This window comes from Pelodiscus sinensis, chromosome 4 (genome assembly GCF_049634645.1).
Source record: "Pelodiscus sinensis isolate JC-2024 chromosome 4, ASM4963464v1, whole genome shotgun sequence".
Taxonomy (NCBI): Eukaryota; Metazoa; Chordata; order Testudines; family Trionychidae; genus Pelodiscus; species Pelodiscus sinensis.
Window position 1 is genome coordinate 62,070,148 of NC_134714.1, and position 12,495 is coordinate 62,082,642.

General features: G+C 45.6%; 1 long non-coding RNA gene across 4 annotated transcripts in view; it reads left to right on the forward strand.

The window, feature by feature from the left end:
• Positions 1–2,838: 2,838 nt before the first annotated feature.
• Positions 2,839–12,495, forward strand: part of LOC112546720 (uncharacterized) — a 96,834-nt gene continuing 87,177 nt past the window's right edge. For 3 of the 4 annotated variants that reach the window (XR_012903431.1, XR_012903429.1, XR_003090435.2), the window contains exon 1: positions 4,714–4,753. This is a non-coding gene — a long non-coding RNA (uncharacterized LOC112546720). Of the gene's footprint in view, positions 2,937–4,713; positions 4,754–12,495 lie in introns of those variants that run through there. The other variant, XR_012903430.1, reaches the window with a different exon arrangement.

Sequence of the window (12,495 nt, forward strand, 5' to 3'; positions counted from 1 at the left end):
ATCAAGCGATTTGTCTCCTGCCATCTTATGCCCACTGGCATGTTGTGCTCACCCACCGCAAAGTCCTGGCAGGGGAAAAAGGTGCCTGCCTCCATCTTGGCGCATAGGCTGGAATTTCTGAAAACTCGGGCATCGTGTGCCCTGCCCGATGACCCCACATAAATGTCTGTAAAATGGCTTTGGTGGTCCACCAGGGCCTGCAGAATTACTGAGAAGTAGCCCTTTCTGTTTATAAACTGGGCCACTTGATGTTCTGATGCCCAGATGAGGATGTGCCTGCCATCAATGGCTCCCCTGCAATTGGGGAACCCCAGGGCAGCAAATCCGCCCATGGTTGCATCCAGGTCGTAGAGCCGGACGATCCTGCGCAGCAGCAGGGAATGGATGGCCCGGACGACCTGCAGAAGGAGACAATGAAACACACGGAATAGAGAATGAGAGAGGGGGTGCCCGTCCCCATGCCCTCCTCTGCCCCCTCAACTTCCCAGGAGCTGTCCCCACCCCCAGCAGCAGGACTGTGTGAGGGCAAGATTGCACAAGCTGCCGGGGCCAGGCCTTTCTCCTCACACCCAGTCCACCCCTCCAGTCCCCAGGCCCCCCTGGGTCCTCCTTATCCAGCACCCTCCCCCCCCCCTCTGGCCAGGGACTTCAGCCCGCGAGCTCCTTACCTGCATAAGCAGGGCCCCAACGGTGGACTTCCCCACCCCAAACTGGTTGGCCACGGAGCAGTGGCTGTCTGGGGTGGCCAGCTTCTGCACATGGATGGCGGGCCGCAGATTGGTGTTGTGTGTCTAGAGGGAATCAACCACTGCAGGAACTGTAGCATGGCCGTGTGTGGCTGTTGCCTGCCCAGGGGCAGCTCCAGCTCCACTGCAAACAGCAAGCAGGCAAAAAGCTGTGGCGTTCCCAAAAAGCACAGGGCAACCACAACAGGCACTGCTGAAGCTTTGCTGTCCCTCGAGAGAGGTCCACAAGCAGGCAGCAGAAACAAAGAAACAGCTGTCTGGGGGTCCCGTTAAGTGCATGTCTCTGCAGGTCTCTGGCAACAGCAGTTGAGAGCAAGTGATGTCCTAAGGCCTGGCTAGATCCAGTTCAGGGCGGGGGGGTCTTTATATCCGAGAGAGCATCCAATAGTGTGGACGCTCTCTTGTGCAAAAGCGCATTGACATGTTTTTGCGGAAGATCTCTTCCACAAAAAGCTTCTTGTGCAAAAACCCTGTAGTGTAGACATAGCCTCTGTGTCCTAATATCCACCCACCCCCATATTACTGCTTAAAGCATCAGTTAACATCAGTAATCAGACTGCACAATGTCTGATCTCTGCCTGGTAGCACTGCAGACACACCAACGTGCACTGCAGTCTCTTTGGAGCACTAAGCAGGAGGTCTGCCACAACTGTCTTTAGGGGGTTGTGGTCTGATTGTACTATTACGGATGGACACAGGTGTGCTTTGGAATCACTCCACTCCATAAACCATACTCAGTAGCTCTTTTTTTCCCCTATTTGGGTGTACCCCTTTTCAGTCTCTGGCAGGGTTCTGCTGGCATGAGCAATTGGCTGCTCCTGCAAAAAAGCTACACCCAGTTCCTTCTTCATTGCATCACACTGTCAGTGGTTCAACTGGCTGGCAGTACTTCAGGATAGGCACATCTGTTATCATTTGTTTCAGTGCATCAAATACTTGCTGTTGGGAACCTGCCCAGTGCCTCTCAAGAATCCCAACCTGTGAGCTGACATATGGGTTCCTCTACTGCCGCCAGGTGTAGATATAAATTTTTGAGCCAGTTCTCTTTCCTACATTGTGCTTTAACCCTTTTATATCCACTAGAGCTGGCATGTCTCTGACAGCCTTGATCTTGTTGGGATCCACTTTTAGTCCATTACTGTGAGTAGTTGTCCAAGGTCACCTGGTGTTCTTTGAGTTGCATTTTTTCTGGACCGAGTTTTATGTTCTTGTTCCTGTATTGCTATAGAAAAGCTTGAGTTTCCCATTATGGTCCCATTTAGCTCCTGGATCATTGCTCTTTTCTCCACAATGAGGGTATTACCTGCAATTATTTTCCCAGGCAGGCCTTCCAACACTTGGGTGAGTCTTCTCCAAAACATCTCTGTTGCTGGGCTTATGTCCACCGGCATCCGCAGCCATCTGTAGTGACCAAATGGCATGCAAAGACTGTCAGCATTCTGAACTCTTTCTCCAGGCATCTGTGCCAAAAACTGTTCATCACTATACCAAACATAAAGATTCTGGTATTGGAGAGTTATGCCAAGATGTCATCAATTGTGGGCAGCAATTTAATGCCTGGTTCAGAGGCTTTGGGTCTATGCAGATATGTAATTTGCCTAATGGATTATTTATCATTGCTATGCTGCTTACCCAGGCTCTACTGGCCTCCACGGATGCTATGATGCCCTGTTCTGATGACTTTCAAGTTTTCTGCACACTGGATTACATAGCACCACTGAAACTTTCCATCTTTGTAAGCACACAGGTTCCACTTCAAAGTTGCAGCTTTCCTTAAAAGGCACCCATTGCCTTTGAAAACTTTCCCGTATGCATTCAAAATTTTGTCCATTGTTCATGGCACTCTTCCTTTTGCTTCTTGCACTCCAGCTATATAATTCTGATGCTGCACCCTGATCAAAATGATAATTTCTATGTCCTAATAGTGGTCTCTTGTGTTTCACTCCACAGCCATAAACTTCAGTTGATACCAGCTGTTATTCTTCAGGTTAGTTACTATGAAGTCACAGTAACCTATGTGCTGCATTATGTTCTCACTGTTTATTGTTAAGTTGCATCTGATCTTTGTAATGGGTACATGTGAGGAGATCCCCAGGGTGCAACCTAGACTGTGGGACCACTGAGTCCTCCAAACCAACCTGAGCTGCTTTTCATACTGTGATGATGATGTCAAGCTACAAATTCTGACAGGTACTGCACTTAAATGGACCTCCACAAGCAGAGACATACTCAGTTAAGTTACCTGAATGATCTTCCAGCCTCTCATGAACCATCAATAGGGAGGCTCCAGCCAGTTCCTCCCAGCTCCCCAGGCTTACACCCCAGAACTGTATCATCTTACACTGGTCAGAAGACTGGCCAATGTAAGCATTACCCAGTCTGCCATGACTTCCTCAGAAAATGGACATACCCCAGTATCTTTTTCTGGGATAAGGGCATTAAAGTCTCACTTAGCCACATTTCTTCAATGTGAGATTTCTCCAACATGGCTACACCAATTGACTCTACATACTTGACCAAGGAAAATTAGTGACAAGCATTCCATTGTGCTCCATCAAAGAACACCTGTCCAGAAGAGTTTCTCTTCTAGTGAAAAGGGATTTCTCATTTCCTCTCTCTCTTTCCCAGTAAAAAGCATTGCAAAGGAATAATAGACTCATAGAACACTAGAACTAGAAAGGACCTTGAGAGATAAAGTCCAGTCCTCTGCCCTCATGGCAAGCCCAAGTACCATTGAGATCAGGGCTACTCAACTTTGGAAGCCCCAGGGGCCACAATGATACTCACAGCACATGCCGAGGACCACAACTTAAGTGTAGTTGCATATATATACAAATATCTATGCAAATATATGTAAATAGCTTCTTTACATTGCTGGGGTATGAATACAAAGCACTTCCCACAATGCCCCAGCTCTCCGATCGACCAGTTGATTGCAATCGACAGGTTGGTGACCAATGCAGTAGAGGAACTTAGGGATGGGAGTGACACTGCAGCTGGCTGGGCTGGACTGGAAAGCAGGGGTTGAGCATAACATGGACTTGAAAGGTGAGGGAGAGGCCAGCATCTGCAGCAGCGCTTGCTCCACGGAGATTGGTGGTGATGGCTTGGGCTTGCCCAGGTCCTCCTGTGCCGGGCTCAGCAGTTACCACACTCAGGAAAAATTCTGATTTCACAACAGGAATCCAAAGAATACTGTTCCTCTTCCAGGACTTTGCATAATAAGTGCACCTTTAATTTTTCATTTGTATTTGAATTCTGTTAGTATCTCTTTTTTTTTTAAGTGAAAATAGTTCAGTTGTGGGTATCATGTGAAAAATTGGGAGCCTTTACAGAAGAGAAGAAAGGAGAAGAGAGACAAAAGAAAGCAGGAGGAAAACAAATGAGAAGAATTAAAGGAAGAATGTAAAATATTTCTTTGCAGAAACAGCACCTTGTATCAGTAGAGAAGTGTTGCCTTTAAAAAAAATTATTTTGGGTATCAGGTCAATGTATGAGCAATAAAGAAGCCCCAGGTCCTTACCTGGCAGATGAAAAGGCAAGGCTCCTGTTTCTGAAGTCTACCATGGGACAACTGCACCATGTTTTATCCATGTGCGGGATGTAAAAACCTCCAGCAAATTCAGCATCTTCCACTGGAGCAATTTCTTCTCTTTATTGCCTCATCGCTCAGTCGGCCACAGTGGTAGTGCGTGTTGACAGCTCCTGGGCTTTCCTGATGGAGGCTTTCCCATCAGAGACTTGAAGCTGACTACAGTATTCTGACTAAATAACATACCTCCCAACATTTCAAGTTGGTAAAGTCAGAGAAGTCCTGGCTCTGGGGCCTGAGAAGCCCATGTTCTACCCCTGGAGTGTAAGAGGCCCCAGCTGGTGTGTCATAATCAATGGAACTGGAATCAGAAGGCCCATTTTCCTGGAGGAACTGTTATTGACAGAAAACAAACGCCAGGGAATGTGGGACTGGGAAGGAAGCAACTCAGCCACCTGGACAGGGTAGAGCTCAGGTATTGATAACGTGCCACTCCTTCCACTTGGAACTCGATATAAAGGCCCCTGGAGCCCTAGATTTTGCAGAGATAAACTTAGCCCATCGATGGACCCAATGGAAAGAGGAGTTTAAGCTATTCACAGGCCTGGCCATCAATGTTCCCTTCAATTTTTTCCATCTATGTGTAGCATAAATGTTATGTGAACCAAGGCATGTGCAGATGTGCACCACTAATGGAAGCACATGCTGCTGTCTGTGGGAATGCTGCAGTTTTCCCTCTAAGCTGCATGGCAGCACAGCCCAGCAGCTGCTTAATGAGCTCTGCCCAGCCAGACCTTTTGCATGGAACTGCCTAACTGGAGGAGGAGCACTTCTCCCTCAGTGATAGCAGCTGCTCCCTGCTGAAGACAGAGCAGCCAGTCTTTCCCAGCCCTGGCTGGGTGGGGTTCATTAAGCAGCTGTGAGGTTATGCTGCCATGCAGCTTGGAGAGAAAACTGGAGCTCTGCTAATCAGTTGGGGTGGCATTTGAATCTCTCCTGAGTGGCCACCCAACCGCTCATCTTACAGGGGACACTGCTAGCCATGCTGGATTACACAGCAGGAAAGTAACATTGATATTTGACCACATTGGGGAACAAGGCAGAGAAGGCTGCAGCACTGTGAAACTCACTCCTGCCCCAAGCCTCACAGTAGTCCAGTCCTAGGAGCCAAAGCAGAATGAAATTATGGAACACCACAGGTTTTTCTCTAGAGACCAGAAAGTGAGGGGAGAGGCCCCTTATATTACTACCTTAAAAACACTGACTGCTACATGCAATTTTGGGGACTTAACAGGCTTCCTAATTCAGGATGAAATAATCTGTGGTAATTGGGATCACCACCCTCAGGTGTGGTTGCTCTGAGATGGTGATGTGACATTTTATACAATGTTTAGACATGAAAGCCCTAGGTGGTACAACACTCCCAAGAGGACATGCTGGGAGACAACAGCAAAGGAGAGCAGGTGGCGAGGGTTCCATACCCATGGTGAGATGCATTTACTGTGGGAGACAGCAGGAGTAGGTAAAGAAGAGGTATCCCACACTGTGAGAGCATTGCAAGGAATGAGGCAAATTAAGCCATTTTAGCAGAGGGTGCAAGAGCATCAGCTCTCACAAAGATTCAGTGAGAAAAAGCACATTAGACAGTGGTGACTCATCATCATGAGTCTCTCATTGTGTCTGACAACATATCAGGTTTAGGCTGTCAGGACAGGAAACAACAGAGACAACATCAGTCTTGGTGCATGCCACAATGGTGTGATTTCAGCTGCATGGCAGGGCCTCCTGCAATGTGATTTCTTGGAGTGAACTGGACTCAAATGCAGTGTGACATGCTGTACCTCAAAATAAGCACCTTGGAACCCGCATATTTACCACTCTCACATGAGTATTAGATGTTTTGTACAAAGTATGCCTTGTATATCTAGAAGGTGATTCCAGTCTGTGTATTGAATGACTGTAACCTACTTGTACCGTCTGTCAAATAGAGACATCGCTTAACTCAAATCCTGTTTAGCTTGTAGAATTTAGATTCTGAATTTATTTTTATTTTTTAAGTAAACAATTTTGATCTTGTGCCTGCTACAAATAAGAACTTAAAATCTACCTTTCCTTAGTTAATAAATCTGTTTTATATTTTACCTAAAACAGTGTGTTTTGGGTGAAGTGCATGGGGGAATCTCAGCTCAGATTACAAAGACTTTGCAATGCTTTTTACTGGGAAAGAGAAAGAGGAAATGAGAAATCCCTTTTCACTAGAAGAGAAACTCTTCTGGACAGGTGTTCTTTGATGGAGCACAATGGAATGCTTGTCACTAATTTTCCTTGGTCAAGTATGTAGAGTCAATTGGTGTAGCCATGTTGGAGAAATATCACATTGAAGAAATGTGGCTAAGTAAAATGCAGGACAATGTAGCACTTTAAAGACTAACAAGATGGTTTATTAGATGATGAGCTTTCGTGGGCCAGACCCACTTCCTCAGATCAAATAATGGAAGAAAACAGTCACAACCCTATATACCAAAGGATACAATTTAAAAAAAAGAACATGTGTGTTCTTTTTTTTAAATTGTATCCTTTGGTATATAGGGTTGTGACTGTTTTCTTCCATTATTTGATCTGAGGAAGTGGGTCTGGCCCACGAAAGCTCATCATCTAATAAACCATCTTGTTAGTCTTTAAAGTGCTACATTGTCCTGCATTTTGCTTCAGCTACCCCAGACTAACACGGCTACATCTCTACCACTATTCTGTGGCTAAGTAAGACTTTAATGCCCTTATCCCAGAAAAAGATACTCGCCTCCTGCGGTGGGAGGTGCAGAATGGCTGCCAGAAGAGAAGTGTGGAGGAATGACAATGAGCAAGGCAAGTGAATCCCGTTTTTTCCCTTAAAAAGAGAACAGTGCTTCCATTGGATTAGGAAGCATTGTGGCTCACTGGTGGAGAAGGGTACAGATGCTTGCGACTGACTAAACATTATTACCCTTATTTATTCTTGGATCTGGACTTCTAATACTACCATCATCTGAAGAAGTGGGCTGTGCCCACAAAAGCTCATGATACCCATGTACATGTTTTGATAGTCTTTAAGGTGCTACTAGACTTTTCATTATTTTTTAAGTTTTTCCTGTTACAGACTAACTTGGCTACCCCTCTGAAATTATTATTATCATTTCTATGCCAATATCCCCTAGAAACACCACTAAGGATTGAAGTCCCATTGTGATAGGTGCTTGCAAACATATGTAACAGATAACTCCTGTTCAAAGAGCTTACAATATAAGGCTTTGTCTACACTACAAGAGCCTATGCAAATGAAGCATGAATTAGCATTTTCCCACACTTCATTTGCATACTTTCTTTCAGTCCATTTTTGTGCTAGGGATTTTTGCGCAAAAACAGGCCGTTTGTCACAAAAAACCCCTTTTCTGCAAGATCCTTATGCCTCTCCGGGACATGCATAAGGATCGTGCAGAAAAAGTTTTTTTTTTTTTGTGCAAAACGGCCACAGCCACTCTGCCGGTTTTTTTGCAAAAACGGACTGAAAGAGAGTATGCAAATGAAGCGCGGGGAAAATGCTAATCCGTGCTTCATTTGCATAGGCTCTTGCGGCAAAAGTCATCGTGTAGCCACAGCCTAAATGGGGACTAACAATTTCTTATCTAGCGAAAAACTGAAATGCTTTCTTGGAGCACGCTGGGGAAACCCCTCTCTGTGGCTGGAGTTAAATGAAAGTGCAGTCTTTCTGGGTGACAGAAGATTTCTCTCACTTTTCTCAGCTATGTATTTTGCTTTTGGTCATAAACTAGCAAACAACTCCAGTGTTTCAGGAGCCGTACAAACTACAGCTTGTTCTCAGATGATCTTGTTGCAGGGAGCAAGCTTCTGGCTGATTCACTAACTGTAAAAATAAACATAGTCCAGGGGGGAGGCTGCAGGGTGCCAAAGAAGAAGTAGAAGCTGCAGCAGCTGGTGTTTTCTTTGCTGTTTCTTTTCATAGGATCCAGACAGGTTGGAGGTGCAAGTGATTAATGTAGAAAAGATAATACCTCCCTTCCCCCTTAAGAAGGAAAGGCAACTCCTTGTGTATTACTGTTCTTCAAACTGTTCCCATTCCAAACTTAAAACATCCCAACCCCTCTCACGCAATACTTTGGGGACTGACAGCACATCTATGTGTATTAACTGTACATGGTGTGGTTTTCATATACGCCGTGGGCGTATTCTGCAAGTTTTATGGGGCTGTTGCACACATATTCTCTGAGACTTTTCCTCTTGGATTTGTCTAGTCCCAAGGCAGCATACTGTAGGGCTTGTTTACAACTGATTCTTTTCTAGTTGGTTCTATGCCAGCCCCTCTAAAATAGGGCACTTTGTGGAGATATGCCTGGAGCAAGCTGCACTCGAGTGATCCCTGCCTACATAAAGGCTCCAGTGCTGCTCCAGAATCAAACACAAATCAGGGAGTCCTTATTTCTGTTGGGGTACATCTACACAGCAACATTATTTTGAAATAACTTAGTCCGCGTCTACACAGCAGGCAGTTATTTCAAAATAATGTTGAAATACTGTCAAGCTGGAGGACTTCTTACTCCAACTCCTGTAATCCTCATTATACGATACGTCTACACTGCATGGCTATTTCGGGATACTAGAAGTCTTCACGAGCCGCCCATTATTTCAAAATATTTTTTGAAATAATAGGTGCGCTATTTCAGCATCCTAGTAACCTGCATTCCATGAGGGTTAAAGGATGTCTCGAAATAGTGCATTATTTTAAAATTTGGTGCTGTGTAGATAGGCTATTTGAAATTCAATCAAAATAAGATGCATAGTGCAAATTGGGTATCTTATTTCGAGTTTAGGGTGCTGTGTAGATGCACCCTATGAGGAGTAAGGGAAATGGGAGGAAGAGTGCTCTGTTTCAAAATAAGCACTGTGTAGAGGCTCCCAATTTCAAAATAAGATACGCAATTGATTTATCTTGCCTTTTTGTGCAGGAGAAAAACAATCCAGTAGGCAGGAAAGGGTAGACACTTAGTTTGGAAGGTTTATGAACTGACGAAGGATGGCAGACGTTTCATACGTTAACTTATGGACGAAGATTTCCACAAGTGATGGCTAAAAGTCTTGAGGTGAATGAGGCCTGTTATCTTACTAAGTGGCACTGATAAGAGGCAGAACTTAAAGCCTCTGTAGATGTTCGTGCAGGAAGACAATAAAATCTTCCTGTTTACTTAGTTGTTCATTTATTTGGAGATCAGGACAGGTTTGGGCACTGGTGAGAGTGTAAGGAGCCTTTAACATCTAGGTCACTGGCAGAGGTGAAAGTAAGCCCGCCCTCCACTGCTAAGAGCCAGCTGGGGCACTCAGCTGCAGGAGGAGGGGCAGTGAGCTTCCAGCAGAGCTCCTGGGCCTCTCTTGCAGGCTGCCATATTAAGCAGCAGGCAGGTGAAAGGGGTGGCTGAGGGCGTGCTCTCCCACTGATCCCCTTTAGGGAGAGCAGAGACTGAAGCCCTCCCATTCCTACTGATGCTGTTTATTGCTTGCTGTTCCCCTAGCACACAGCTAGCTTGCACAAAGGGGGCTGAGCAGTGAGTGACCAACACTGGCTACATCTAGACTGGCATGATTTTCTGCAAATGCTTTTAAAGGAAAAGTTTTCCGTTAAAGTCATTTGTGGAAAAGAGCGTATAGATTGGAACGGACGCTTTTGCGCAAAAGCACTTTTTGCGGAAAAGTGTCCGTGCCAATCTAGACGCGCTTTTGTGCAAAAAAGCCCCGATCTCCATTTTTGCAATCGGGGCTTTTTTGCGCAAAATAAATCTGAGCTGTCTACACGGACCCTTTTGCGCAAAAGCTTTTGTGCAAAAGGACGTTTACGTGAACGGGAGCAGCACAGTATTTCCGCAAGAAGCACTGATTTCTTACATGAGATCGTCAGTGTTCTTGCGGAAATTCAAGCGGCCAGTGTAGACAGCTAGCACATTTTTCCGCAAAAGCAATTGCTTTTGCGGAAAAACTTGCCAGTCTAGACACAGCCATCGTGTGCTTCTTCTCACAAGCAACTTTGGTAAAAATAGGGAGGAGGTGCTTCAATGACCCTGCCCTCCCTAAAGGGTGCCTCTCAGTGTTTCCTCTAAGCTTAGTGGCAACACAACTTCACAGGTGATTAATCAGCACTGCCTAGTCAGAGGCTCAGTGCTGAGTGACTGGGGTGGGGCTGATTAATCACCTGTGAAGCTGTGTTGCTGGGCATCGTAGAGGGAACACTGTCTTCTCCACCCTCACACACAAACCCCAACCTCCAGCCCTGGGCCCCCCAAGCCTTCAGCCCTCGCCCCGATTCCTGTATCCCCACACCCCAACCATCTGCTCTGAGCTCCCCAATGTGTCCAGCCCTGATTCCTGCTCTTCTCCACACACATCCCAACCCTCTACTGAGCTCCTCCTCACACACCCAACCCTGACTCTTGTACCCCCATATGCCCCAAGCATCTGTCCTAAGCCCTTCCTCACATCCCCTAATCCTGACTCCTGCACCCCCCCCACCACATACACTTGCCAGCCCCCTGCTCTGACTCTTGCATTCCCCACATCCCCAGCTCCCTGCCCCAAAAGCCCTGCATCCCACCCAACACTTAAATTTCTTACAGGTACTACCATATCGCACTCTCCCAGCCCCCTGCCTTGAATGACCCCAGAGGCGGAGGCAATACAAGAGTACCTATTAGAAATTTAAAGTTACTTTCACCCCTGTCACTGGTTATAATCCAGAAGAAGTTATCACTTAGCAGTGGCTGAAAACTGATTAGACACTATAGACATTTGAATGGTGGCCTTCGTGGAAAATAAATGTTCACAAGGTGACTGATTCCTATGACGAGGTGCCCATGTCACAAAATCACCATCAGTGATACACCTTCAGGCAAGTAGTCTGTAAGGACAAAGATTGAGTGGACAATGAAAATGAACACACCAAAAGGCTGAGGCACCTTGGCAGAGCTGTATTGAGGTGTTCACACTATTGGCTCTGTGCATAAATGAAGTGTTTCAGTCACCAGGACTGTCAGAATGGCACTTGCTACTTTTCAATACTGTGTGTACTTGCCAAACTGTAGTCCAAGCCTGTACTCAGTGAAAACGTTCTGTTATTTTTCCATGTGAATGTTGGGTGTGTATGCTCCTCACTCTGTGTGGTAGATGCACATGTAATTGTGGTTGTGACGAGGCTCTAATTTACAGAAGTGCCGACCATGCATGTTTGTAAAGTGCTGTGTGAGGATCTGTGTGGATGGACCTTGTGATTGTGTCTCTTCCCAGCATGTATCAATGCATGTTTGTTTCCCTTTGTGTGCTGGAGCAGGGGGGGGAGGAGGGCTGCTAAAGTCTGTGAGAATCACAAACACACTGGAAGCTCTTTAGCTTTACTGTACAGGGCTGGCTCCTGCCAAGACAAGTGCTGGCACATCCTGTTGAGAAAAGGACAGGTGTGAAGGAAGAAAAGGGAGACAAACAGAACAGAGCTGGTTATATCTCTGCATTTTAAAGTGATGGCCCTGTAGAGTTTAAGAGGTCTGTGTGCATATGTATATACAATTGAGTTGCCAAGAGTGTACGTGTAGATGTATGTCTGCAGGAAGGCATGTCTTTCTATGCCCTTGCCTTCACCTGTTAAAAGGGTGTGTTTTTTACCTCAAGGTAACCAACAACCATGAACTATTGTGTAACAAAAACCACAGTGAAGAACAGGCAATTTTAGTATTTTTCTGTGAGGTAAATTAGGTGAGGTCATCCCTCTACCCTTGCCTGGGGCTGACCTTGTCTAGTTTCTCTCCCAGTAAAACTGAAGCGTCTGGTCTTCACTGTGTTTTTATGTCAAGATAGCTCATGCATATTAGTTACCCTGAAGTAAAGAACCTACTCTTTCATCTGAAGAAGTGGGTTGTGCCCACGAAAGCTCATGATACCATCTACATGTTTTGTTAATCTCTGAGGTGCTGCAAGACTATGCAGTTTTTAAGTTTTTCTTTTTTAAACAGTGATTGAAGACATGGCCAGTGAGAACTGCTGCAGTGACAAATGTATCAGTGTATATATTAAGGTAATGATGTGAGTGAGACAAAATTCTGGGCCTGCCTCTACATTTCTAGCTTAGCACAATTTAAAATCAGGCTCATAGAGCACACCTTGCTCTCCAGCAAATAATTTTTAAAC